Genomic DNA, 27,199 nt, shown 5'->3' on the forward strand with positions numbered 1-27,199 from the left:
CCAGGAGGAGCACTGCACACAGACACTGTATCCAAAAATGTGGTATAGGTGTAACTGAAGTGGCTTTAAATTCCTACTGGCCCAACAGTACCATACCTGTATTCACATGTGATTCATCAGCTGAGAGCATAAAATCAATCGTGGAAACCATGGCATCTATGCTGAGCTCCTTACCTTCACAACAGCTGATAATGGGTTTATTAACCTGGTTAAATGTAACTTATATATCAAAGTCACTCCATTGGATTTTGGTATTCTTGTATTTGGATTTCAGATTAAGAGAAGGAACCTTCTGCAAGCAGTGGGCTGTCAACAGCTTTGCTTGAGGTTGCTGGCTGTGGGGCTGCAGAGTAATTCCTGAACCCTGATTTCTTTAAAGAAGAACACTCTCATACTTCCTTCTGGAGAAATACGTGCCGTAATGAACCACATTTCTCCAGGTTTCTTTTTTGGGTTTTGCCATAAATTCTTCTTCCATGAGCTAAAAATGTAAAGTTAGTAAAGTAAATGTAACATAAGGAGCCACAGAAAGTTGCCTATTTTGCCTAGGATGCATTGTGAACATAGCTGATAAGGTGGATCCTCTTTCCCATAATCTTTAGTTCTCTGAGATTGCATAGACAAACAGAATTATTAGTTCCTACTCAATTCCTTGTCCCAGAGTCCTCTCTCAGAAGAGTAAAGTAGATGTCACAACAGTTTGATCACAGCTTCTTTATCAGTGTGTTTCTGATGTCTAAGAGGGATGGTCCATGTTTCCCACCTTCTTGTACTTTCTCCTACCCATCCAAAGCACAGAAACTCATGCCTGGAAAGTCCCTGGGGAATGATAAATGCACACAGATACAGGTGCATATCTCTCTCACAGATCTACTGAATTTTGAATGAAATGTGTCTCTAAAATTTAGTACAAACTTAAGGAGGAACCCAAATGTTCAAACAGAGCTGGGTATAAAACTTGAGTCAGCCTTTTAGATTTTAATTTAAGCTTCCTATTAAAAAAAGATTGGGAAAAAAAGGAGTGTAAAGGAATATTTCATGGCTCAAATTAAACCATTATTTTTCAAAGGAAATGTAACTTGAAATAGTCATGTATTTCTTACTAAGTGGAAGCAAGTGTTATGCAAACAAAGAATCATGTGTGAAAGTAATTCTTATCTTGCTGCCTGGAGTAGCTGGGGAATAAAATAAAATAAAATAAATCCAGGTCAGGTTCGAATAGAAAAATGGAATTCAAACCTCTGGAGCACATGGAGCAGGGAGTGAAAATGTTGTAAATCAGGGGAAGTCAATTGACTGGAGTAGGAAACATGCTTCTTTGTGCACACTTGTAGGTCAGGACTAGCAAAAGAACTATTAAAAACAATATCCCTACTTAATTTTTAAGGATTGTTTACAGATCAAAGTGCACTCATTATAAATATGGATGTCATGTTTAAATAGTCCCTGCTTTACTGACATAGAAAGTACTTTTAAAATATTTCCTTTTTACTGTGAAATAAAACATTCTTTTCACCTCCAGTCCTTCCCTACTCTAAGTATTGCTCCTACTAGCAAATAGTAGGTATATAAAAGAACATCTTTAAAAGGTTTTCACTGTAGCTCATGTGTCAACTGGACATCAGAAAAAGTCCAAGCTACATCATCCACAGGTCTCAGAAAAAGTTCAGGTTGTTTAGGAGAGCTATTGAGCCCGGTACAACAAGAGGGTAATATTGTATTCTGTAGATTGTTTCACAGATTGAACAAGAGTTTGTATGACAAGAGCTACAGAATGCATTGAGTAAGAAAACAAAAACCAGTAGATCACAAATGCATTTTCCCTGTGTTTGAGGTCAATGTCCCCATTTCATTGAAACCAGGGAAGATGCCTGCTCTCTCCTCCTGCTCTTAACTCCTCCACTGTGTTCTCAACCATCCTTTTCCCTAAACGCCTGCCCTCTCCCTCCCCTGCGGGCTGTACAGCTTTTTTTTCATCTAAATGCAAAGATCACTTGCAAAGGAGCTCTTGAGCCATGAATCAATAGAGTCTGGGGAATGTGTTTCACAAAAGTATTGTGATTAATTTTGTCGTATTTAGAAGATATTAGATGGAATGGACCTTTGATCTGACATCCTATGACATTCTTAGTTTCATGTGGTTTTCCTCACCTATACAGCCTACCTGTATCACCAGAGTTTCACTTCTAAAGAACTTAATTCTGAGATACAAAAACCAGGGGCTGAAAAGCCAAAGCAAAATTATTTCTACCCTGTTTTTTTCAGATGGCATCTCTTCTCCAGAAGTAGTACTTCAGAACATGTCTTTGTGGTGCATTTTGAAGGTGGGTATGTTCAGGTCAGGATGAGCCAGGGCAGGAGACAGAATCCTCCCTATCTTTTGGCAAAATCCCTGTGCCTTCTGCCAGTTGGTATAGTGGGGGTTTGTAGCTCAAATGTCATAGCTTGAAAGAGGTAATCAGGACTTCTTATTGCTTTCCCTATTTCCAGGTAAAAAAACCTTGAACTTTCAATGGGTCATCAGAACTTTAACTGCAGTTATTCTCTAACACAAGTCTACATCAGGAAAATCATGACTGAAGTCAATGCAGCCATACATATATAAAGACAACATGACACAAAAAGAAGAGACTGACCTACAAGTTGTTTCTACCAGCATAAAGTATACCTCCTTGTCATCTCTAATTGGAACTTAGTCTTGTATTTTGTCCCTTGTATTCATATCATGTTCTCTATAGAGCAATGAGCTTAAAAATACATTCCTTGTAACTTGTAAAAATTACAGCAAGTTTGGTTTGATTGTTGGTTTTTTTTTTTCATTTAACTAAGAATTTAGTCAAACCGAGAAAGCAAATATGTAAGTATTACTAAGTCTATAGTTAATAGTAACAATCAGCTCAAGTTGCTACCATTTTAGAAATAAGGGAGCAAATTGAAATGCTTTCATGTCATAGTTACCAGGCAAGGAAAATCAGCATCCTTTAGTCTTATAAAATAGGTTGGGAAAAAAGACACTAGGAAAGAAGTGGTCCTTATTCTTATCCCATATTTAACCCTCAGAGGGACCTAATTCATATCATTTTCAGTTTGAGTTGCTAGAGGTGGACCCAATGTCTCACAGAGTCTGCCCCTCACACCTGCTTGGAGTTTCTTTCATCCTCTGAAGCATGGATGCTCAACTTTTATATTCTAAAAGCTATTTTTATTCCCAGAAAAGTGTTACAAGGCCAAACAGATATAGACATATTGCTACAGTGCTGCTTCAGTTGACCAGACCAAACCCAGATCTGCACCTTCTCCCTCCTTCGATATGGTATAGAAGCAAGGCTCATTGCTGACTGGCCAGTGTTCCCCAAGGTAGAAAAATGTCCTTACAGGCTGAGTCCTGGCCCTGAGCCATCTGTTGACTAGTTTGGCACAAAACTGCTCCAAATCTCTTTCCTTTATTCTTCTTACCTCAAGGTTCTGAATTATTAGATTCCAACATCCTTTCCAAAACCACCTTTTTTAACAATACTGGCACTGTTTCTACTAGTGACATTCCCCTTCCTAAAAAATGAACTTCTTCCTGTAAATTACTCTGAAGGATTTTATAATACTAATCTGGCATAGCTCCACCAAACAGCATCACCCTTTGAAGCCTTTATTAAGAAATGCTTGTCTCATTATTTTCATCTTTTTCTTTTTACGCCAGTGGTTGAGCCTTTTGTGTGCTATCCTTCATTTCAACTGAGATAATGTTTTAAAAAGGATCTTTTAGAAATTGTCTTTCTGAACTCTCTCCCTCTTCTAGGAAGGAGGAAAATAATTTTTATAATAATTTCTACAAAGTATATTATATTTTAATTATACTCACAGTAAATTAAAATAACCATCATGAAAATTAACATTGTAATTAAATTGAATTAAAAGACTTTAAAGCTAGCTTCTGCTTTAGTTATGTGAATGGAGAGACATGTAACATGACTTCAGTGGCAGCACTAGAGCTGAGCTCAATAGTATCCACTGAAAATCAGAGGCGGGGAAGTGGAAAGTCCTTAACATGAGAAACTGGTCAAGAAAAAGACAGATATCAGCTTGATCTGTACATTATGATTTATTTATTTAACATTGTCCAATGAAATATATTCTTATCTGAAGCAAAGTTCAGAATACTGACAAATTGAGAACTTGAGAATTTCCTACTGGTGGATGCAAACTGCAGACACAAGAAAACTGTGGAGTGCAAGGCACAATGCAAATCTTCACAGACAGATGGAAAAGATTTTCCGTTTCTGATTCAAGATATCTGATAATATTTTGACCAAATTTCTGTCACTCTGTGACACTCTGTGAGTGTATTAACTTATTAACTGTCCTTGTGACTCTTTAGCTGCTTCCTTTCCTGTATCAGTAAGGAACATCCAACCTGGAAATTAGGCAGGATGTTTAACTGTGCTGATAACTAATCATCAGGATTCCTCCACTACCTCCCATGCAGTCCTTATGTAGAACTTGATTATTTTCATAAGAGATGCATTTTAAATAAACCACCCACATCAATGGATTTGATGCAGTAAAAGAGTGTGTCTTATGTTGTTGTCAGGTGAGAGGCTCATGCCACATTTCTTTGGATTTATGTATCTATGAATCAGACCTAGTGTTTTGGTTTATTTCCAGAGAAACTAAGTTAAACAATCAGAGACAGTCCTTGAACAAATAAAGCTGGCTGTCTTTTACCAGTGGAAATAACTTCATTTAGAATGTGTTTTGACACCTAAGATCAACCTAGAGGAAGAAAGCTTCCCTTCATTGCTAAGCTCCACCTCACCTGCTTAAAAATATTAACACAGATGGAGTTTCCCTTTTCAACAATACACTATTTAGTAAATGTTTGGCTTCAGCTTCTCACCTTTACAGTTAAATCATTAATTATAACCTTTTTAGTGCTGTTATTAAGCAGTTCCCTCCTTCCCCTTCAAATTCTTTTCCTTTATAACAGTGAACCTTCTGTGTCAGTGGCTCATAGACTGGAGCAGTTTCAATCTGTAAGTAGTATCCACAGATCAAAAGTGAAAAAAATAAGTGCACTGAAAAGGACAATGCATCACAACCAGGAAGAGATGGGACCTGGACAGGAAGATCAATAATTCCTCTTTCTTTGCCCCTGTTATGAACTGGCATTGTTTAGGGGTGCTTTTGTAGACATACTCATCAGGATTCACAGAAATGTAAGATTTAAAATCCTATAAGTCTCTGCCTTGTTAGGGAAGATGGGCAGGCTGAAGGCATCTGTCCAGCAGGCAAGCACTCAAAACAAGCATCATGGGCTGTCAAGGGCATCTGCTCCCATTCCTGACTCTTACATGGCCTAGACACTGTCTGGGAACTCCTGTGCAGAGGGAAGGCTCCCCATCTAAGGAGGCTCCACTGTGACTCTCCTTCAGACTTCCCTGAACACGGTTCACAGAAAAAAGGAGGAACTTTTCCCTTTGTATAAAAGAAGCCCTCCCTCAACATCTGTCCAGGCATTGTTCCCAGAGGGGACGGAAAGGCAAGCGGGTTCTGGTCCTGGAAGGGATGACAGCTGCATTACCCAACCCCTTGGCTCAACTATTGATGCAGCAGGCTTGTGTATAATTGTATTTGTCCAGTGTGAGTAAAGACACAATGCTGGTGAGTTTGGTGTGAGAGCTGAAGCCACTTTTGCCCTTGGTTGCACATTAACTGAAGCCAGACATTGTCTGGCCACTTCCCAGGCTGCCATTCACACTGGGGATGCTTCTACTTTTCCACTGAATTTTCAAGGCATTTGGTGAGGGACCTACTGTTGAATTAGTGCAGTGTGACCAGCAGAGGTGAGAGATAATCCTTTCACAGCTAACTGTGGCATTAAAGTTGAGATAACATTTTTCTTCATTGAGTTAATTTAAAACTTTATTCTGTCCTTTCTTCTTTTCTCTCTTTCTGAGGCTGAGGGCACGTACAGAGGAATGAAACGGAGATCTGCTGCCATCTTCTGATCACTTGGAAATCCTTCCATGTCCTCAACACAGCAAACATCGCTGTGCAACAGACACTGAATAGTGAAAACTACGTTTCACTGAATGGTGAAAATATCATTCTGCCATCTGCAGCTGGATATTATATTATTAGCTTTCATAAATACATTAAAACTTTGAAGTGAATACAATATTCACTGAATAAAGGAAATATTCAGTGAATGAGTCCCATGCTTATGCATGTACTACAGCAAGCAATCACAAGCCCAGCTCTAGTGCAGACACACAAAGTTTCCAGTGAGCTCAATCAATATTAGAGGTGGAAATGCTCTTTCTGTGGCATGCACAAAACTGGAAACAGACACAGAATTCACCTTACTCTGAACAAGCACAAGAACTTTAAACCAGTCACTACTTTAATTTCCTAAGAACCTCTGAAGTTTATAATTTTGAAGTTTTGATATAGCAGGGATGGAAAAGGACATGTGCACATAGCCTTATTCCCATTGATGGAATCTTTAAAACACTCAGGGGAGCTATCCCTTGGCTGCTCTGTAATCACTTATTTCAAACCTTGAATTACTCTGGTATTTAAATACTGATAATAGCTAAATACAATAGAAAGTGGCCACATACACATGTGTACACCATATTCATATGTCAGGATATTTTCCTGGGTCTTCAGCACCAACTGCCTGAACTTTAGCACTTGAAACAAAGACTCTTTTGTCTATAATCAGAGTAGCAGGCTGAACAGTAATTTTCCCAACCACAAGAAAGGCAGTATTAAGCATTCGTTTCTTAAAGGCATCAATATTGCTAATGATTTCAAACCCCCGACTCAGGCCTCCTGAAACCATTAGACAGGCCTTACAACCATCAGTGCTAAGACAACAATAAAAATGTAAGGAGCTTTTTAAAATTTTATTTTATTTATTCATCTGGTTTTTGAATCGACCATCCTGTGTTTTAAATTTTCGTCAATCATCCTGGCAGACAGTTTTTAGCTTAAACTCAGCTTCTCCTACTGCGAGAACTGGGGCTTGAAAGGGGGCAAAAGCCACACACACACAGAAAACTCAATGAAAATGTTAAATATTTAATGGCTGTGAAATCAGAACACTCAGTAGCATGAGCATAAACTTTTGTAGCTGATAAAAGTTTGCAGAATATCAGAGCCTGGTTAGGCTGACATTTTATCATGAGTACTGCCCCATGCTGGAGGTGAGGGCAGCCCTGATTCAGGCTGACTGCTTGGGCTCACATGAGGTTTGCCACCCTGATGTGGCCACCAGACAGTAAGGCTCCTGTTGTCCTTCTGCAAAGCAGCAGACCCTGGTAGCTGGGAGGAATACACCTTGCAGCACCCCTGCTGAAGCGTTGGAAGTCCTTGAGTCCTCACACCTCCTGGCTCCAGCCCTGCCCCTTGCCCAGAGGCAGAGCTAACTGGATTGTATTCTGTGCCTGATCCAGTCATAGGGAAAAACACACTTGAAGAGCCAAGTCCTTCTGCATGCAACCAGCAGCCTAAACCACAGAGATGAAACTGTATTTATCTGACAAGGCAACATCAAGAAAACTGAACATCAAAACTGAACATTTCAGTGAGTTAGGTAGAGGGGCTGGGGACCCTCCGTTTTTGTTGCAGGGCTTCACAGAGACTGATATTGAGAAAATGCTCCTTAGAAAGCACTCTTAGAAAATCAAAAACAGTGATGATCCCTTAAAGCAAACCTCTGACAGTATTAGTCTCCTCTGAAAATCTCAGCAGGAGTTTTTAACCAGGGTCAGCCTTCAAACGAAGAGACAAGTAATGATTTCCTACAGTCTGTAAAATTCGGATCATGGTAAAGTAAGCATTGCTTTTACAGGGTTACAGAGTAAATTTCCTATCACTTTTCACTAGGACTATTGTAGGGAAACATTTGGGTAACCACATGTTGTGCTAAAAAATTCCTAAACACTAGCAATATTTCCTTTTTAGGAAAAGAGATTTGTGAATGATTTAAAGCCTGATTTGGTAAATTGGGCCCTCTTTTGCTCTGAAAAGGTATGGGGGAGAAGGGGGAGAGTGCCAAAACTATATTGTGCATTTCCAGATTTCCAGGATTCTGTATTTTCTTACTCATTAAACTTCACATTGAATATGCATCACTTTTCTGCACACAGTTCAAGCCCTAGGGATTGCAGATTCCAAATGTATTTTAATTACATTATTTATTATTTAAATTAATTTAATTACAAAAAATAACAGACTCTGCACATGTTTGAAAATGCCATGGTGTACAACTAAATCTTGAGTAATTGTTAAATTTCTTGCAGGCCTCCTGCTAGGAAGTACTGTTTTTCTTTAAAAGTGAGAACACTATTATATCCGTCAGTGGAAAGTTTACACATTGTATTTCTTCTTTCATATGCCGTTAAACATGAGGCTCTCTCATTTCCCCCTTTCTTCAGAAGGCAGGAGACCCATCTGGTAATATTCTGCAGATCAGCATTTCTTAAGGAGAGTTTGATTTAAGTGGTGGTTTTGTTGAAGCAACGAAAAAGAAACTTATGAACCTGGGTTATAGTACTATGTCTTGTGTTGTTATTAAAGTTGCTCCACACTCGATCCATGCCAAATATAGACCTGTCTTTAAGCTGTGGAGAGTAAGTAAGAAGTCTCTTCTTGTCCCACCATGATTTGGAGTTGAAGCAAAGAAAAAATTGTCTGGTGTTTGCATAGCTCTTGACTTGCCAGCTAATTTTGTTTGTTGAAAGTTTATGTGGATAAAATAAGAGTACCTTCATAAGCTTAAGCATCTGTGAAAAAAGAAAAAAAAAGAATAATTTTCAAAACTGATAAGTTTCTGTGTGCTTTTTCAGTTCTTTTTTCTGGCTGGTACTGGGTGCACAGGTTTTGAGATGCTGAAATACAATATTGCCATTTTTTTTCCTTTGAAAAAATTTAGTGGTGGTGTCTCTTTTTCTTTCTCTGTCTGAGCCAGGAATCCAGAGCAAAATGTGTGAAAACTGGGAATAAAGCTTTCTTGGCTGAGAGAATACAGCTAAGGAATTTAACATGTAGAACAATGTTCCAACAAAGATCAGGAAACTTCTGAAAAGTTTCCTCTGAAAGAATCCCAAATGTTTTGAGCAGAAGTCAGGGTCATAACATGTCTGTATTCTTCTTTTCTCAACCCCTAAATGTCCCAAATTACTCCAGACTTCTGTCTCCTTTTCAGCAGGAATTTGATTCCATGAAAGAGAGCAATGTGTGAAATCCACTGGAGAGTTTGCTGCTGCTGTTGGTGGTGGGCTTTATGGATTTTAGTCAAGAGTGATAAAGGCTCAATATAGGCATCAGGCAGGGAGTATTCTGTACAGGAAATGCCAAGTCATATCAGCGTTCTGCATAATTCATATTTTGTTTCAAGAAAGGGTAGTGACAGATAATTCAGCCCTGGTCATTTAAGTAAATGCATCATCTGCAAATATTACCATCTCAGTACTCAGCATCCTAGCCAAATGACTAGCAATTATGTTAAACAGTTCTACTCAAACACACTGAGGCAGCAAAATGCTAAGGTATGCAGTGGTGAAAAATGCACTTTAAATTGTCGTCTCATTTCAGCCAATCTAGCTTTAGGAAATTAGCTGAGGTCCAAATATATAACTTTCTTTACTAAGCTGTCTTTGTAGTTGTTGTGGAAAGAAAAGCAGTTGTAGAAATGTAGAAGCAATCCAATCTCAGTGTCCCACTTGCAATCTATAAATAGCCAACCTTGGAAGGGTCTACTTTTATCCTCCCTCCTATAAAAAAGGAAGAGAATGACTATTCTATTTGCAGCAGTAATGGATAATTTATGAATGATTTTTTTTATTTTTTTTTTTCACACCATAAATCAGCTTATTTGATGGATTTGCTTCCCTCAGAGACTTAGATAAAGACTTTCTGAAAGTCTTTTCTCTCCCCTTGGTAGGGAGAGCAGTGGATGTTGTTTACCTTGCCTTCAGAAAGGCTTGCAATACTGCCTCCATAACATTCTCACAGGGAAGCTGATGAAGCCACAGGGTGGCTGCATGGATGGTAACGTGGGTTGAAAACTGTGTGAATGCCAAACCCCAAGGGCAGTGCTTAATGTCTTCACTGATGATCTGGATGATGGGACAGCATTCCCTCAGCAAAGCTGACAGTGACACAAATCCAGAACGATACCACGGAGCCATACATGCCTCATACTCCAGGCCAAAACACGGTTTCTCTGTTTCTGCAAGTTTCATCTTTACTCTAAAAAGATGTGTCCTTAGTCAGCACAGAAGAGCCCACAATTTATAGGCCCAGAGGTGAACATTAAGAGTTTAATTGAAAGCCTCAAAATGAGGCTTGAAAAGGTCTCCTGTCGTGAAATACTTAAGAGATTTGTGGTTCAGAGAGATTTTCCTTCCCTTAACACAAATAACATGCAAGAAAGTAATTTCTCACTGATAGATTAAATGCTCTCCCATCTCCTCAAATCTAGCTTTAGTAGCAGGGAAAGTTATGAAAGCAGGGATGAAGACTTTCAAATTCTGGATATATATTTTGGGTTCTTGTGAACCCAATATAAATTCCCAACTGTGGTCCTTCATATGTCACTTACACTCCTCTTTCCTAGTGTCAGGGTACACCTGATGTGGTTCCTGATACCTTTGGCTCCTGAGGAGGGTGGTACCAGGCAAATTGTAACATAGAATAATGCTACCAGATAGAGCCATGCTTTAGAAATAGCTGTTCTTCTCAACGAGAAGGAAAAGTCTGGGAAAAAGGGAGGATGAATGAATAGAAGGGAAAAGTGATGACTCCACAAAAAAATAAGTTGCCTTTGCTGAAAATGAGGTGAGCCTTTGGGCAGAGTAATAATAGAATAAATTGATAAAATACCTTTCAGCATGGTCTCAAAGCACTACACAGTTATTAAAATCTACAGCCAAATTTAGCACTACAATAAAAAGACAAAACAAAAGCAGTTTCATGATATATTGAAATGTATATAAAATACCAAAATAAAGTGATTCTAAACCCCAAACAATTTTACTTTCACCATAAGTTTGGAAATATTAAGTGATTTTCAAAGCATTGAGTACTGGGCTATACTGTTTTACAAACAGGGCTGTAAAGTAAGTAGGCAATACATATTTTTGGGTAAGGGGCTTGAAACAAACCTACTAATTGTGATGTGGAAATGCTCCAGACTCTAGTAAATAGCTTTTTAACATTACATTTTGACTTTAAATTTAAGATGGTCTAAGAGTTTTATCCCATAAGAAGAAGGCAGATAAGTAAAAATGGACTTTTTTCATTGGGTCACAATTTATTTGGCTCAGTGAAAAGATTATCATGTAAATTACCAGGTCTTGGTTATTCAGGAAATCAGATCATGTGATTTCTGTGATCCTTTTAAATTTCAAAAACATGCACATTGGCCAGTAGTTAATATAATTTATTGTGCATAGAAGTATAGCTGTACATATAGGAGATTCTTCTTGTATCCTAGAATTTCCTTAAAATTAACGGAGCTATATGGGCTGCTTCAATCATCATGCTATCATTATGAAGAAAATCACTCACTATGGCTATTTTCATGAAGAAAAGAATGATCCTTGTTTACCCACATCAGCTTTTCAAGGAGTTTATTAGTACAGTCAAACAGCTCTTCATTCAGTCAGATGAATTCTACATTGGGCTGTGGGGTTCAGGAAAAGAAAAATACTTTCTGTTTATGCAAAAAGAATAAAAAGAGGAAGAAAATACTGTATTGACTGAAACTTTAAGTACCCAGCCTGGAAAATGTGGAGTTTGGTTGAGACAGTTGCTGGTATTTCTCAGATGATATGAAGTGATTTTGTAATATTTAGTGTACACATGCATTTCCAGGTAATTTGTGCAAAATATTTTTTCTATTTGGTCAAACTAGAGCTGCAGTTACCAAGATACTTTTTTGTATGTCTTGCAATTTATAAAACAATCTGTGTTCTCTCTCTTGCACTCTCCTTCCAGTCCTTCTCTCTCTGATTTGTTGCTGAGTTGTGAACAAAATCATGGGGAGTTTAATGAATAAAACAGGCTGTTTTGATAGCCTCTACTTTCTCTACAAAATGAAAAATACTGTCAGAACTATATGAAAATGAGCATCTTCAGCTTCACACTTGAAGCAAATATATTGTGACTGAAACCTGAAGAAATATGCACAACATGAAACCCCTTAAAATGGACATCCCAGGAAAAATGTGCAATCCCTTCTTCTCTGGCTAAACTTCAGTAATATAACTACATTGCCAGTGCAATCAGAATTTGATAGGTTTAAAGTCAATTAGAAGAAACTGGAAATAGGATTGGTAATCTACGAATACTGAATAAAACTGCAAAACTATATTAATCTGGAAGATAAAATCTTCTAATCTGTTCTAAATTTAGAACCTCAAGAAATAAGCAAAAAATTAGCTGTTTCCAACAAGGTACAAGGGCTACTAGGAGGGAAATAAAGGAACTGAATGAGACTACTGCCCATATTAAAATAGTAAGGGAAAAACAGAGACCACTTTCATTTCAATGTTGTTTGCATTGTAATGCATTTTACATATCAAGAGCAATAACACATCAAAAAGGAGAGGGAAAAAAAAGGGATGAAGTTCCACAGAAATTGAATTTAGTTCAGAAAGATTATCAGTCAAATTTGTTAGAAAGTGAACGGCTTCACCATTTTAGAGTAGTGGATTTTTTTAATACAAAAAAAAGATGTCATCCATAGCAAAGAAAGGAAAAGTGGCAAATAAAAGGAATGAAGTTATGGTTGGTTGAGGGAATTCGGGTAGAACTGAGCAATAATATGTAAAACAGTAAAAGAAATGCTGTTGGTAGCAGACTGTTCTGGTTCCTGCCAGGACAGGATTAATTTTTGCAGTAGCCAGGAGGGGGCATGGATGGGACCCAGAGGTTATTCTATACCACCTCACATAATTTCTTAGGATGGCAATCCTGTGAATGCACATGAATCTCTCACTTCTCTCTTGTACACTTTTGTCATTAATATTGTTGCTGTTACTGTTCATTTTCTTACCTCATTGCTGTTTCCAGTAAATTGATCTCATTTCAACGCACCGTTTCCACCTTTTGTGCCCCCAGTTCTCCTCTCCAGCTCTTGCCAGAGGGGAGGGGAGGGGGAAGTGAGCAAGCAGTGTGTGGTTTCAGTGGGATCATGAAATGGGAGAAAAGAATTCCTAAACAGCTACACAGATATATGAAGAAAAATGCATGTTGTAAAGCACCATTCCAGAATTCTTGGATTCAAGAATGAAAAATGGAGTATGAACAGATTAACACAGGAAATGAGAAGAAGGATGGCCTGCAAGAAGGAGAAATACCCTCCCAGTTCTGCCCAAACACCAGTGTCTTTGTGCAATACTGCTTCTTCACCCAGGTGACAGAATAAAACCCTCATTTTCATCTTCATCTGGAAGATGAAGAGAGGATGGTTGTTCTTCACCATTCCAGGGCGGGGGTGAGAGGTAAAAGATTACCTCTCATGGTTAGAGAGGTAATGGTTAGAGGTAAAAGAAAATTGGTTTGTGGAAAGGATTATCTGGGGATCCACACAGATGTGCATTTGAAATAAGGAAGCAACAGAGGCTGAGGAATTGTATGAGAAGAAATATTTATGTGTTTGGAACCACGGTTAAAAGAGTTAGTTTTTAGAACTAGTTTTTATACAATGATGCAAGAAGATAAAAATAGAAATCCATATATACTGGGAGACTAAGAAATGACCAGAAAATGTATTTTTACTGTAAAAAAGTGAAAGTCAGTTTTAAACTAGATATTCAGTATTACAGCTTGATACTGTATTGGCAGGTCTTAGTCTGACAGGGTTGGACTTACACTGTCAAGACAAAAGGTTTAAGAGAATATGCACTGATAAACTGTGGACTTTTGAGTCAATAAAAATTACATCTATAAAAGTTAAAGGTCCAAATAGCCCTGTCAAGAAAAAGGTTTTACAGGCAATTCAGGTAGATATACTGTGTAATAGACTGTAAACCAAACCCATTTGTAAGCTGGGGATACAAGAAAAAAAAAAACTAGGAACAATATAAACACACAGCACATTGTTCTGTAAAAGAAGTAACTGAGAAAATAAAAGTCACTTTATTAGCTAGAAGTCACTTTGGCTTTAGGACATAGTTGGAAGAGCAAAGAGGAAGATTAAAAGAGGAATGAAAAGTAATAATTTTCCTATGAGCCTATAGGCAGAATCAGTTATTTTCTTTTTATTGTTTTTAAGGTATCTTAATAAATTCAGAGAGCAGTGGACTGCTGAAATGCCATAAACTGCCCCTGTAGATCAAGGGAGTAGAGAACTGGACAAAGGAAGTGACACAAATAGCTAGCAAATTGTTAGAAAAAATTAACAGTATTTGGAAAATTATTAACTTTTAAATTAGAACTCACACATACCATTCACTGCCGCAATACAGAATATATGGATATCTTCCCTCCCAAGTTCTTCTCAAAAATCAGCTGTCATCATCACTTACAATTGGAGTTAATATGCTGGTAATCAAAAAGCAAACACTACAAACAAAGTCTAAGCAGAATCATATCCCGTGACCTCATAAAAGTACAAGAATGATACAGGTGCTTCTTGAAATTTCCAAAAGGAAATACTAAAGATGAAATAGATTTTAAAATTATGTGTGTTGCTGGCAAGCTGTAATGAGAGATGTCTTTGTTACTGAAGTTTTCCATCTTTACAAAAGAGAACAAGAGCTAAGAAACAATATCTGTCAAAATCCTGGAATTAGAATAAATTTAGAAAGTTCAACAACTATACCAAATTACTGAAAGTGAGAAGAAACTTGACATCCTGCAAATTAGTAAAATGGAACAAACTTTAAGATACAGTAAAAACATTAAAAAAAATGTGACAAAGGACAGGCAGATCTGTAACAAGAGGGCTTCAGAGAAAATGACTGATTTGGCAATCATTTTAATTAGAGATAGTAAGATATTAGCATATAGTTCAAAAGAGACAGTGTACTATTTGAACAACTCTGTGGATATCAAATTTTCAAAGTTAGAGGCTGGGGGAAGAGGTTGTCTTGTTTTATACCTGCTTCAGCAGCTATAAAAATAAAAATAGAGACTTTCTGCAAAAGTGCATTACTTATTAGGGACCTGAAGAGAAACATGATAACAAAATTTTACAATTTTGAAATACAAGTGAGAAAGTTGATGGTCTATGAAAAAAATCTTTTTCCTTTCCAAGCAAGATGTGTCAGAATCCATAGCTGCAAAACAAATGAGCATCTTTGGAAATTGTCTGTGCTGGAAAGAGACAATATATTCATTATATCCTTGTCGAACTCATGGATATTTATAAGAATCATGTGGTCATAGAATATCTGAAGTTGGAAGGGATCCATAAGAATCATCAACTCTCTGCTCCTCGCAGGATTAACTACAACTAAACCATGTAAGAGCACAGTCTGTACCCTCCCCAAACTCTGGCAGGCTTGGTTCTGTGACCAGTGACCAATCACCCACTCAGATGAGAAAATTTTCCAAATGCCTCATGTTGCTTTTCCAAGGAAGCTCAACAGGCAACTTTTATTCCCAAAATCTGGAAGAGAAATGTAAAAGACCAAATGACATGCAGGAGGATAAAGGGTGATTATGGGACTAATATTAATTTTGAGAAAATAGATATTTTCTGAATTTTTGTATCTTCTGGTTTAGTTTGAGAATCAATGCCTGTAATATGGTGTTCTCTTTTTTGCTCATTTCATACTTTTGAGAATAACACTATTAATTCACTATTAATATTTTGCTATTAGAATACAATTACTGAAATTTTAACTTCATTAATGCCCTGTCAATGAATTCTTTATTTCTTCCCTCCTCAGAAACATATAGAAGTCATTAAAATCAACTCTACTGCAATATTTAAAGTACAAATGCAGTGCTTGATGACTATCAATATTCAGAGTTGTAATAAAATCATGAGACAGTTCTTGGAGAAAATAAAAAATTATCTCCAAGCAACCACACAATATTCAGAGCACTTAGAAACAACCCTAGAATAAAAAGAGTAGCCAACCAAGCTTCAGGTGGTATCAATTGAACAGAAAATGACAATAGTGAAAGAGAGATCCAAAAGGGCCAATCTGAACAGTTAGAGGAACTGATAGGAAAATTCACATCAATCACACGTGTGGTCCTGGTTGGCCACTGGAACATCAATGCCCCATTTTTCCTCTGCAGTAGGTTGATGCCTACACCTCTCCTAGATGGCACAGCTCACTTGGAGTGGTTCTTTTGGAATGAGTCTAACAATCCCAAGTGCTGTGTCAGATGAGCAGGGAGTGCTGAAAGGCCACCTCTGCTTCACACATGCATTCTGGGTGTCATTTTCTCATCCCTCACCATGACTATTCTGATTCAATATGTGTCAAGGTGCTCTAGGAACACTGATTGTTTCTACATGTGCCTAGTACTAGTGTTCTAGCTGGTCTTTCTGAGGCAGGATAACTCAGAATATTTGTAAGTATGGCAGGGACTCCAGCATCTCCTGGCTCTTCCCCCACCAAATTTGGGTTCTCATCCTGGCAACTGTTTCCATTAGGATTGCTAACTCAATTCTCTCACCCCAAAGTAACAGAACCTAATTACATCCTCTTTCCTTTCTTCCTTGACAGTAGTGATTGTTACTGAGGTTGGAGATGCCAATCTGAGCCTAATAAATGTTAATAGTGCTGGAGCCTAATTTTTCCTGAACCAACCCCTGATTTATTTAGATTCTTTTGTCACATCATTCATCACAGCCATTGGTTTTAGCCTGTTCCTGTGACTTAGTTACACTCAATGAGCAGTTCAGCTAATTACAGCTAATTCAGCCTTGTACAGAGCAAAAGTTTTGTCATATTTATTTCTGCTGAATTAGCATTGCAGGACCAAGCACCAATGACCATCACTATTGAGCCTCCTGACAAAGAAAAAACAATGACTTACACCATGGCACATTAGAAATGTAGATCTTTCAAGGGAACTAATCCACTCAAGCTGAGAATTGCTACGTGGACTTCTTTACAGGGTGAAACCTCACATAAAGCAGAAGTCCCTATGTTATGAAATATAAAGCAATAACAGAAATAGATTTAAAAATAAAACAATGTCTTCCTCTGCATATTTCTTGCCAATTTGCTTTGGTGCAGATATGCTGAATCAGGAGACTCAATGCAGAGATGTTCATTTTATGTTGGAAAATCTGCATTTCTATAATTCCACATTGCAGCCTTTCCACATTTTAGCTAAAACTGGACCTTGTCAGGCTTATGTAGTCTTATGAATAGTCTTATGTAGTAGCTTGTGAATATATTATGATATGCTGTCCAAATTTCCAGAGGTACTTGGCTACCATTATACTAGTAAAGGCCAGGCTTTGGCATATATGGCATTATCTTTATAAAGCTTGATGACTAGTAAGTTACTAGGTGAAATTAAGCTTTTTCTATACACTGTGTATACACACACATATTCAAACATATATTTACACACACATTCATTTGTAGATAAAAGTATATTCATTTCCTCTCAAGAAAAAGTAAAAATATGCCAAATAATTTTTCTAGAAGGAAGTATATTATGTTAGCAAAGAAACTGGTTGCATTTTTCAGGACCATGAGAAATTTAGATTTCAATTCCAGAAGAGCATATATACCTGGAACATTTTAACAAATTGATTTCCAGTTTGCTTCAGGCACCTAAGCATGTGAGCCCTCCTCTCAAGGAGGGCTCTCAGAAGTGCTTCACCAGCTCCATTCACTTAAAGGACTTCCCTTACATCCAGGAGGTAATTTCCTCATGTTTAAATACTTACTAAGATTGGCAAATTTGTCCCCACTGCATTTAGGGCTGAAAATCTACTATGAGCCCATCTGTGTTAGGACTCTCTTTTATACTCTCTTTTGCTTAAAATTTTTATTCAGCTGAGAAATATTACAGTTTGTCTCAAAGCCTAATCTAATCCTTATTCAGAAGAAGTCAAGAGAATCTTAGTCTTGTCGCTTCCCACTGCTGAAAGCCAGGCACCACCCAATCACTGCAGGAACAACTGATGGAGTCCTTCAGCCCCTGTGGTTGAGAAGATCAGTGCCAACAGATACTCTGCAATGAAATCAATTTCAATTTCTTTTTACTGACTAAGGTGAGCTTTGAACCAACTTGTCTGACAGCTTGGAGGCAGATGTTTAAAATAACCTAGTAGAGGGAGGTCATCAGAAGGTAAATGGCAAAGCAATCAGCTACTGATATGCTGACAGAATAGTCATATTTATTGGGAAGACCTCAGATCCCTTTGATGTTCATTATGCTTGTCTGAAAGGTTCTGTGATGTTTTATTGCAGGTGTCTCTGGCAGTAACACAATTTCAGATTTGTACTTCCCCACGGAAGGTGCTTTCAGCCACTTTAAACTTTGTTAACTTTTTCCTTCTCTGTCTGCTGCCCAGGCTTTCACTCCCACTTCTGTCAGAAACTTGGGGAGATACTTCAACACTAGAATTGATGTAAAAACTATTTTCAAGGATTTGAAAGGAAAATAGAACTATTTTCTATAGAACACTCCTAGTCTGTGAAAATGACTAGAAATTCTAAATAAAATGCCATAATATGTAAGAAATAATTATTATTTTCCTTGGGAAAAGAAGAAAATAATATATGCTTAAACTCTGGAAATAGCCCTTTCAGAACTTTTAAGAGGTTGGCTCTTCTAATTTCTGAGTAACCACATACATATTCTTCTGAAAAAAAAAGGCTTGTACAAACTCCAAAGACTTTTTCACCTTTGTTTTCCACAGAGTATGCTCAGTACCTTCAGCAGCACTTTCTGTGTGCCAGCTCTTCTCACTTACTCAGCTTCTGAGGAATATGGAGATTTTTTTTTTAACTCCTGTCATATATAGGATTAGCTGCACTTTATTTCACTCACAAAACAAACAATACCACTGCAAAAGGATTAATGTTCATGCAAGGTCATCCTTGCATTTTCAGTGATACCCAAAGAGGTATTCTTTCTGGTTCTCCCACAGATTTACCAGGTTATACTCAATAAAGAAATCAGGGAAATCCTAGAATTTCTTAATCTGGGAGATCCAAATTTCCCATCTGTAACATTAGGCAATTTATTTAATATTCTAAATACATGCTTATCATCCCATCATATATTTAGTAAAGAAATTTTACAAAGTTACAAAGAGAGAAGGAAGAAAATTACAGTGGCCTGTGTTAATGCAGTCATTAATTGCACAGTCATGTCCACTCACAGGGGTCCTGCTTCACTCAGTGCACAAGGCAGACTCTTTTCCCAGAATGATCAGCCATGGAGTATTCCTTTTTCTTCTCATCACTTAATATATGTCCCCATGCCTAATTTCCTGCTCACCATCCAAACCTTGCACTGAATACATAATTATTCATTTCCTAATGGGCTTTTCCCTGGTGCTTTTTTTTTCATAGTATCCTGCTTATTAACAGAAATTAATGAATTTATCTTCATAATGTCCCTGTGGTATTTTTCTCCCCATTTTATAGATAGGGAATTGTGAAAAGTGCCAGCTAATTTAGGGTGTTAATTCGCGATGCCCGAGGTCTGATTTCTCAGACTATGTAGCAGCATGTATGCTCAGGGTAGTGCTCCTATTTATCTTAGTGGCTGCTGCAAAAGCTCAGCATTTCTTAAAAAAATAAAATAAAATTCAAAATCAAAAGTTGCATCTCCAAGATGTGAGAATATAGAATTTATATTATTTTAAAGGAAATCTGTCAACGACAGGATGCAACTGGTTTTCTAGGAGCATTCAGTGGCTTTTATCACAATGTCTTTTGTTCATCTGCCTCATGCAGTGCCTGTCTCCAAAGCATCAAGTGATCTTCAGTCATGACATAAAACTGATTCATGTCCAAGCACTGTTCTTCCTATATTTTTAATGAAGTGGGAGTCTTATGATCATTAATTTCAATCCTTAGGCAAAACACATATTCATATAGTGATGAATTAAAGTTTATGTGAACACTTCGTAATGTTGGACCGCTGGGCAATTTTGCAGTTTAAAGATTCTTTCAATGTAGCCTTGTGGCTTAGAACCAATTAATTTGAACATGGAGAATGTAGTAAAAAAATGTGGTAAATTGAAGATGTGTTCATGTGTCCCCGCAAAAGCAAAACCATTGAAGCAGAGCTGAGGCTGTGGGGAGTGCAGAGCAACCCTTTATTCTTCAAAGTATGGTGGAAAGCAGGAGAGGGGGGAAACACTTGCTGTGTGGACCTCCCACTAGAGGGGGGTGGAGGAACACATTTGCCCAGTGACTTTGGCACCTCACAGCACAGCAGAAATACTGAGATTCAAAAGCCGTGGATTTTACACTGGCAGATTTGTTAAGAGGTGTAGATATATTGGAGAGCAGTAGGAAATCTGCGGCACTCACCTTTTGCTATGCCCATGTTCATATGGCTGGCTAAAGGATATGGAGCGCGGGAAGTGTCCTCTATCCTTCAAGGACAAGAGGAAATGGCCTCAAGCTAGACCAGAGAAGGTTTATATTGGGTATTAAGGAAAATTTCTTCACTGTCAGGGTGGTCAGACATGGGAACAGGCTGCCCAGGAAAGTGGTGGAATCATCATCCCTGAGTGTCCAAAAAATGTGCAGATGTGGCACTTGGAAACATGGTTTAATGGAGGACTTGGTACTGCTGGACTAGGTGATTTTTGAGGTCTTTTCCAACTAAGTGGTTTTATGATTCTGTGATCAAACAGCATCTCATTTAATTATGAGACTGGCAAGACTTTTCAAAGTGTATATGAGGTTTCAGAGAGGTAGGAAGTGTATGATTTTTCACAAATTTATAATTGGCCAGATTTAGGCAAATTTCCATAGTACAAAGCACAGTCCTTGTATGAGTTCATACCAAATTTTGTCTGAGCCAGAACATGTCCAAGACACAATTTTCTCTTTTCCTTTATTTTTTGGTAATGTGGTCTAAAGTATATTTTATGCAGCATCATTCTCAGAAGTAGCTACACCATTTATACGGGAATAAATGAAACTGAAAAGCATAACAGAAGCAAAAACTTTCATTAGCTGTTCTATGACATGAATTTTTTCAGCTCTATAGCTTTAAACATCTATTGAGTTCCAAACTCTGTAGCGATAGGAATTTTAGCTAACATCATTTATGTTGCAAACTTCCTGCACCATAAACCCATTCTGAATATTACCAGACCCCCCCATTAGAATCTGAAAAAACATTTTCAATTGTATTTTGCATAGTTACCACGAATCATGCAGTAATACAGTGACAGATTTTTGCTTAAGTAACCACTCGGTGAAGACGTACCCACTGATGGCATGCTCGCGATTTCTGTGTTTAAAACTGTGTTTGGCAAAATGCTCCGTGTCCTCATCATAACAAACTATGTAGGTTCCTTTGTCACAGCAACACGATACACTAAGTGAAATCATGTAATTAAAATATGAGTATTTCACTGATAACCATGCTATGCTTCTGTGAGACTGAGTTCTGCCACACAAGTGAGATTTTATAGAATTAATGATCTTAGTTTTGGCCAGCAATGCTTTTAAGAAACTTGAATGATATTCCAGTTCTGATGTCATGGACCTAGTTTTAGATGGCCATGTATGGAGATAGACTCCTAAAAGAAGATATTCAGCTTTTAAAATTTTCTGAATGGTTATAAAAGCTTTGAAAGGATAAATTATTCAGATAAAAATATTTTTAATAACTCAGATCAGAAAAGCTCTCTCAAAAGAACACATGTAAAATTATATAGAATATCTCTATCCATATTAAAAATATTAATATTTGGTACATTTCCATTTACTATTATTTATTTTCTTTTTTCAGAGAATTTTATTAAATTATTTGAGTATCTTACTTCTTGAGATCAAAAGAATCTGCATTTAATATTTCATAGGGACAATTGTCTGTGTGGTCTCATATTATCTTACTGGAAAATCAAAACTTGTTTTATTTTTCTGCTAATAGTGCCCATAGCAAATCCCATATTCACATGGAAACTATTGGTTGAGATGGAGGACTGATTTTTAAGTGGTGGTCGAAGAAAAAGACTATCTCATACCTATGAATGGACCACCAGGGTATTCTTTGAAGATGGAATGGAGGCAAAACATATGCTATGTGTCAGTGATTACTTGGGAACTCCTTTCATGTGACCACTGGAAAGAAGTTTTGTTTCTAATGGACAAACCTGGTGACAGACCTGGGGCAATTTGACATCTCCATATGCCTTCTTTGCTATTTTGCCTATGAGTGTAGGCAAATGAGCTTTAATGAGTAGCTGTTGTGTAGGGGAATGTCTTTTTTGAAACATTTGTGCAACAGCTATGGACATTCATTGTACATATTCCTTAGAAGCCTTTGATAACCTCTTTGTTTATATTTATTAGTTTCCATTTTCAGTAAGTATTTAACCTGGGTATGTAAGGTTTCATTCCCTCCTGTGTAAAAAGCAAATCACAATAACCAGTAACAGCTGAATTTTTGGAAATTCAGGCAGGAGCTGGCTGCTTTAGCTACACTCCAGTCAATGGAAAGAAAACAGGAAACCCCAGAAGTTATTCAACCTAATGAGCGTCTCAGATGATGTGGACTGCTCCCTACAGGTATATTGCTTTCCATGGGGATATCTCTGGACAGTCTCCTCAACTGGGTATGAGACAACCAACACTTTGTCAACTCAGCAAGACGGATGCCATGCTTTCATACTGATATGCTTTTGGAGAGACTGCTGAGGATGTCACACTGTTGTCTAGAACATTGCTCCTGGACATCAAGGTGAAAGTGCTGCCCAAAGACCCATCCTGCTGTAGCTCATGGGCAGTTACTGACATTTTTCATTAGATATTAGACAGAATACTTCCTCCTTGCTGTGAGGTCTGGTGTGGCAGCTGGAGAACAGGAAAATATTATGAGCATCTTAGGTGATGCCAGATACCTACATGTGTGCTATTAAATCCAATCCTTGCGTTCAGATACTTTCATTTAACTACTTGTAGCTTGATGCTCAATCTGACATGCACTGCTCACCTAGCTTAAAGGAGAAAACTTCTTTTTCAATTTAATTTTTCATTCTGTGGGGTATGTGTCCACTGAAACACCCAGCTATCACTGAAAAAGGAAGCTACACTAAAAGAAATCTCAGGAAGAACTCATCCCAACTCAGTTTAAATACATGCTCACATCTGAGTTAATTGTTCCATATTAACATCAGCAGAGAGTGGAAGGACTTTGGGGTATAATTCACCTGGCCTACTATTTATGTTTTCTTCAGGGTGAAATTAAGAGTCCCCTGAAAGTGGTGGGTTTTCTGTACTGACTGTGACAAGAATGGAGGGTGTCTAGCTCTGAGGTAATGTCTGTACTAGAGCTGATGTATCTGGTGGTATGAACCACAGTGGCTGTGACCATCCCCCAGCCAGCAGCCCTCTGCAAAGGGTTCTGAAACAATGCTCTACAGGCATCACTAACCCTGAAAGTGGTGAAGGGAGGCTGTGACAGCTGCCCTCTCTCTGCAGCCTAAAGTTATCATATAGGCTTAGCAAAAAAGTTGGGCTTGCTCTACTTGCCCACCCCTAAATCTCTCCAGGGAGGAAGCATTAGGGTCTAAGTAACAATTGTTACCTTTTGTCACTAATTATATCTCACCCCTGATTGTGTATGGACTTACCAGTAAGAGAATCCTCATGAATCTCTCTGTAGTTTCTCTCAACCAGATTTCTTTATCTTGTGTTCAGATGATGGCAGTTTCAAATTAACAAGAAAGCTCATTGTTCGTGGTATGGAGTCCTGTAAGACTGATGCATGTCTACAGGGGTATTTGAAACTCTCCAAACTTCAGTGTTAAAGGGAAAAAAGGATATAGGAATTATCATGCTGAATCAAACAAAAAAATTTGCTATCCTGTTCTACCATTACCAGTATATATAAAAAAAAAGGTGAAGAAAATCTTCCAAGTAGACTAATGGGATACTGTTATGGTACCACTCAGGCTTTAATCTGAACTTAGAATAGGCAGTGGGAATTCAGTTTATATGCTTTCAATTTCTTAAACTAATAATTCTATTTTCAGATACCATGATGATTTCAGTGAGACCACTGGAGACTTTGGAAAAGAAAATAAGTACTAGAGAGCCAGAAATAAAAAATGTCTTCTGGAGTGTGCTATACTCATCTACATTGTATGTGGAATAACAAAGCAAACATAGTTCTCTCCTTTTAAAAAGTTAGAAGTAAGGCTGTACAAAATTGAGAGCACATTTTCTCTTATTTGTGAACCCCTGAAAGATTATTTTGGCATTATTTGTCTAGAGAAAACCTTGTGGTGACTTTTGATACCCTTTCACATGTTATATGGCTTATATATAGTATTTTGTCAGGCAGAAATTGAAAGATAATAGTCTTGTCTACATGTCCCACTGGACTGTAAACATAAATGTAAACATAATCAGCATTAAAGTTTTATCCCTGAAGATTTCATTGTACTTGGTGGGATTGTTCCACCATGGAGAATCACCTGTTCTGATGAAAGTATCTTGAGTTATTTTACAGGGTTTGCTGGAAGAAATACTGACTGCTTCAAAATATTCTCATTATGTAACCAGAGAGGAAATAATATCCTATTTTAAGAATATTTGATGTACATGTTACTTATTTAATTGATTTTTAAGCAAAAATCTGCAGAAATCAAATTACTCCTTTATCTTTGTCGAACACAGTAACTTTCTGTGTCAGTTTTTGTGACCAGCAAGATTGTCTTCAGCTCTCTAACACTTCTTATATTCCTCCTCAGTATGATCTGCATGCTTATCTAGCCTTTAAGAACCTTTAAGGCTTCTTGCACTTAAAAGTCAGTATGCTGAAGGATTAAACTGAACTGTTCAAAATAACACAGGACATTGTGATCATGGTATTTTTCCAAAATACCCGGAGGCAGCTGACTGTATTGTCAGAGTACTACAAGAGCAGAAACACATCTGATCCTAGTAAGATGCATTCTATACTGGTGTGTGGTCCAATAGCTTATCTGTGTCCTAGAGGACTTATTTTTATTAGATTTGCTAAATCATTTTGCCCCTCAGGCTGATTTTGTTTGCAAAATTTCTTTTGTCTTCAAAGACTGAGCTGCAAACACCAATGTAAATGCTAACAGAATGTGTGAATGATGTCAGAGCATTTGTATTTCATCTTCAATTCATGTTTCTTTTAAAGCCATAAGAGCAAAATCACATCAAGACATCAATAAGATTTGTTGTCTACTGTTTGAGAGCTAAATTTACTACAACCTATGCTATCCTTTCCTCACCTTTTTAGCTTCTTTTTTAGTTCAGTTTTTCCTCTCTGTAGATGTTGTCTGTAATTCTGTGCCTTCTTTGCATGGTTTCGGTTATAAAAGTTTTCTCTTAAATACTCCTTGACTACATATGATAAACAATAATTTATTATGCTGTTGTTACAACAGTGGGTGTTATCCACCACCACCCTCCACAATGTACTACTTCTAACACCAGTGCTGATCAAAGAGTGGATGAACCACGCCTTTGGCATTGACACAGAAGTGTCTCCTGTGCAAAATAAGTCGTGTACCTTTAGACAGCGATCTTAAAAGCCTAGAGAAACAGGGTAATGGCAACTTGAAGTTCAGCAAAAAGAAATGCAAAGTCCTGTGCCTGGGGAGCAGCATAGGCTTGGGGATGACCATTGGAAAGCAGCTTTGCAGGGAAGGCAAAGCTAGAACAGAGCAAGCTGATCATGAGCCAGCAATGCACATTGCAGGAAAAAAAGGGCCAGTGACATCCTGGGCTGCACTAGACAGAGCTTTGTCAGCACATAGAAGTAGGTGATCCTTCCCTCTGGACTTATTTTACTCCCTAGAAGCTAATACAGTGTTTTTGATTTAGTATGAGAATAATGTTGAAAATACACCAACATTTTAGCTGTTCTAAGAAGTGTTTACCTTGTTTACCCTAAGTCAAGGACTTTTATGTTCCCCATGTTGTGCCAGTGAGCATGTGCACAGGAAGCTGGGAAGAAGCATGGTCAGGACAGATTACCAGAACTAGTCAAAGGGATATATACCATACCCTGGAATGCCATGCTCAGTATATTAACTGGGGGGAATTGACTGATAGGGACTGATCACGGTTCTGGGCTGGGCTGGGCATTGGTCAGTATGTGCTGAGAAACCCTACTGTGCATCACTTGCCTTTTTTGAGTTTCATTCCTACCTCTCTTTTTGTTGTACTCATTTATTGTTATCTCAATTATTACTATTACTACTATTATTACTATCAACATCATATTTGAAATAAATTACTAATTTTATTTTACCTACAGGCTTGACCCTTTTTTTCTGCATTATCCGCCCCACTTCACCAGGGGGTGTGGGGTGTGTTAGTGAGCAGTGGTGTGATACTTAGTTGCTGTCTGGGGTTAAACCACAACATTCTCAAACAATATCTGGAATCAAATTTGGATTATAACTGCTAATGGAGGATGTCTGTTGTGCACTGGTTATAAATTTTCTGACTCTGGTCCAGTTAATGTACTTGAAGTATGAAATCACAAAAAAACCTTATATAACCAAGGCATCTAGTCATGACTTTCAAGTGTCTTTCCAGTAGAATTTCTTTTCCTTTTCTTAAGGGAATAGTTTAATTTTTCTATGAATTTCCCTGTTGCTGTATAATCAACACTGGAAAAAAAGGTTACTTAGGTTCTCTGTCTTTCAATTTGTTTGGTTCCTCAGCTTCAAAGAACTACTTCAAAATACCTTGCCACAGAACAAACATCAACTGGATTTTCTTTCTGCACTCAACAGATACCAGATTCTGCCAACTGCCAAGCAGAATATGGAGAAATGATGCCAAAGTCCTCCTTGCCATACAATCAAGCCCACTAATAGTGAAGTAGATTTTTTTATGGCTGCGTTGCAAAATGTTTTGCATTGTCTCTTTAAACACCTATTCACATCAAAGCAAAAGGTGCCATAAAAGGCTGATATGCAACATTTTAGATAAAATTGTGCTGTTGAAGCCCATCATTCAATTGTCCAAGCTTTGTCAGTGCTATGGCATTTAAATGCTCCCAGTTTGTCCTCATTCCC

General features: G+C 37.7%; 1 long non-coding RNA gene across 1 annotated transcript; it reads left to right on the plus strand.

The window, feature by feature from the left end:
• Window positions 1-18,084: 18,084 nt before the first annotated feature.
• LOC147654069 (uncharacterized) lies at window positions 18,085-26,423 on the plus strand. Its single transcript, XR_015285436.1, has 3 exons — window positions 18,085-18,205; window positions 22,591-22,700; window positions 24,167-26,423. It is a non-coding gene; the product is annotated as an uncharacterized LOC147654069 (long non-coding RNA).
• Window positions 26,424-27,199: the final 776 nt, after the last annotated feature.

This window comes from Cyanistes caeruleus, chromosome 3 (genome assembly GCF_971803275.1).
Source record: "Cyanistes caeruleus chromosome 3, bCyaCae1.hap1.1, whole genome shotgun sequence".
Taxonomy (NCBI): Eukaryota; Metazoa; Chordata; class Aves; order Passeriformes; family Paridae; genus Cyanistes; species Cyanistes caeruleus.